We start from the raw sequence: 3,193 nt of genomic DNA, 5'->3' as shown, positions 1-3,193 counted from the left end.
CTTTAGGCATTCTCATCAGTCCCTTGATGCCAGTTAGATCTTCTACTGGTTTTACTTTGATCTTGGGAGTTTTAAAAAGTCTTGTGAAACCTGTTATGTTATTATCGACTACTGTAGGCTTTATCTTTTCTTTAGGAGTCCTCATAAATCTCTTAGAACCTGTAAGGTTTTCTGTTGTCTACTGGTTTTATCTTCTCTTTTGATTTTCCTTTGAGTTTCCCTAGGCCTGTCATATCTTCTGTCGGTTCCATCTTAGGAGTTTTGTTAAGCTCCTCGATACTTGCCAGGTATTCTACTGAATCACATTTCTGCATCAGTGTTTTAACAGAACTCTTGACCACTTCCATATCTTCTATCAGTTCTTCCCTTTCTTTAGGAGTTCTTATTAGGCTGCTGATCCCAGTCAGATCTACTGATTCATATTTCTGGTCTGACTTCTTCATAAAGCCCTTGTTGACTTTGTCATCTTTGACTGGTTCTACCATTCAGTTTGGAGTAGTCCTAAGTTCCACAAGACCTGTGAGGTCTTCTGCTGGTTCTCTTTTCTCCTTAGGAGTCCTCACGGTCTTTTACTGCCTGCCGCATCCTCTCCTGGTTGTGCCTTGTCCTTGGGGGTTCTCACCAGTCTCTTGACCACTGTGAGATGTTCAGGCTAATATTTTCATTTGGGAGTGTTCCTAAGCTGTTCCATGTTGGGGATATCTTCTACCTTGGTATGCTTCTTCCACTTGTACTTCCCTTGAAGCTTCCTTTATTTTTGGCCAAATCGACAGTCTCACCTGCCCAGTTAGAGTCACTCGCTTTGAGAACAGTTTCATGGCAGGCATGGCCTTGCTTTCTTGGGGCTCCGAAGGCTCTCTCCCCAGTTTGGGCAGTTGACCACTCCCCAAGGAGCACATCTCGGGCCTCTTGGTTTGGGACTTAGAGCATGTACAGACAATGCTGACTCAGGGGCTTCAACAGGGACCATACAGGGGCTGACCTCCTTTTGTCCTCTTTCTCCTTCTTGCTCTTTCTCTTCCCTGAATTATCTAGTTCTTTGCTTCTTGCTCCACTTTTGGGGAGCACCCAGCTGCTGGAGTTCTTAGTTTTTTGCCTCCCTTATGGCTTTTTTATTAGCCCACTCCTCCAAAGAATAGCTCCTGAAGGGGTCCTCAAGCCATTGTTCACCTTCTTAAGGGCCAGAGATGGAGAGGCGCATTAGGGTCTTGCCCCTTCGCAAGAAGGGTTTGGAGCTGGGCAAATGAAAGGGTTTTGTTTCCCACTCTCTGCCATCCGTACTGACCTGGGTTGTGGGCCCTGATTTTCTGCTGCTATGGGGCACACAATCACCTATTTGTTGGCACTTATATTTTTCATTAGGCCAAATTGTTCCCTAAAGAGAGATGGCATTTCCTCCTCTTCTCTGGGTGTTTAAGGGTTGAAAAAAGGCTCTCATCTCCTCCATGACTGTCAATGCCTCCACTAATGGTGGACACAGCTTTTTCAGTGACATTGCTGGTGCTTTCTTTCACTTCTTTGGTTTTTAAAGTTGGAGCCTTCCTTCTAAGGTGTTCTTCCATATTATCTGAAGCATCATCATCTTTCTTAGATCTACTAGCATTTTTTTTCTTCTACAGAATAGATTAATAAGAATTGTTTTGGAATATTTTTTCAGTGTATTTTATACGGATATCTCTGAAAGATTTGTCTCTCCTGTGGCACCACTCTCTATTAAAAAAAAACCCGCAAAGCCCAAAAATATTTTCTTGGAATATTAATTATCACTAGTAATTCAATCCCTGAAAGTAAAATGGAAATCTTTCCTCAAATTATTTTTAAGCTTGTCTACAAATGAATTATTTAAAACAAACAAATCCCACTAACCCAACTACTGAATTTAGCCGTTTCCCCAAACAAATTCCTGTATAACACGTTATACCATAACTAGGCTAAAGTTAGGAATCTTCTGTTTATACTGAGGTCCTTCCATACACTTGCTAAATATTATGAATTCTCGGGAATTGTTTCATTATCTACTTTCAAAGAGGAAAAAGACATATAAAAACCCTATTAAGGACCCTGTATAGTTTCACAACCAGACTTAAACAAGCAAAACGAAGCAGCTTCACTCAAAAAACCCAACAAAAAACAAAACCCAATAAAATCCTAATTATTGCCTGTCTCCCAAACCAAGTCTTGGCTTACCCCCCCCCTTTCCCTACAGGCTAAGCTACACTACATGCTATAAAGTAGGTTAATTCAGCTCATATACTTGTATAAAAATGGTCCTAACAAGGACCCCCAAGCCTACTCCATTATCTGGCTCAATGCCAAAATATTAAGTACTACTAGAATTCCATCTTTTTTTTAACCTTCATTTAGTTTTAGTTTTAACCTATTTTTGACCAAGGATCTACTGTCAGAAAGTATACTTTAGAAGTTTTCACTTCTGATAAACTTTTGAAATCGAGTTCATCTTGAATTTTCTTTAATATTTGTCTTGAATTTGAAGCTTTCTTTGGAATACGTTTATTCCCACTCTTCCTTCCCTTGACACTTCCCTTATTTTTGGCCAAATCTAGAGTGCTGCCTGCCCCCTCAGAATTGCTCTCTTTGGGAAAGGGCTTCTCAGCAGCCATGGCCTTGCTTTCCTGGGCTCCAAAGGCTCAGTTCCTAGTATGGGCAGTTGAATAGTCCCCAAGAGAACATCTCTGGCCTCTTGGTTTGGGACTGGAGTGTGTACACAGAGTGTTGACTCAGGGGCTTCAACAGGGGCCCTTCAGGGACCAACCTCCTTTTGTCCTCTTTCCCCTTCTTGCTCTTTTTCTTTCCTGAATTCTCTAGTTCTTCGATCTTGCTCTGCTTTCTGGGAGCACTCCACTGCTGTAGTTCTTGGTCTTTTCTATGGCTTTTTTATTAGCCCACTCCTCCAGAGAGGTCCTCAAGCCATTATTCATCCTCTCCCACACCAGAAATGGAGAGGCACATTAGAGTCTTGCTCACATGCAAGCAGGGTTTGCAGCTGGGCAAACGAAGAAGTTATGTTTCCTACTCTCTGCCATCACGGTACTGACCCGGGTTGTGGGCCCCGATTTTCTGCTGCTATGGTGCATACCATCACCTATTTGTTGGCACTTACACCTTAATTCTTTCTTCATTAGGCTTCCTAAAAGGGGAGAAATGGTTTTCCCACTCTTCCCTGGGCATTCAA

The sequence above is a fragment of the Trichosurus vulpecula genome, chromosome 8 (genome assembly GCF_011100635.1).
Source record: "Trichosurus vulpecula isolate mTriVul1 chromosome 8, mTriVul1.pri, whole genome shotgun sequence".
In the NCBI taxonomy this organism is placed as follows: Eukaryota; Metazoa; Chordata; class Mammalia; order Diprotodontia; family Phalangeridae; genus Trichosurus; species Trichosurus vulpecula.
The sequence above is the reverse complement of the archived record's forward strand: the minus strand, read 5'-3'. Positions refer to the sequence as shown.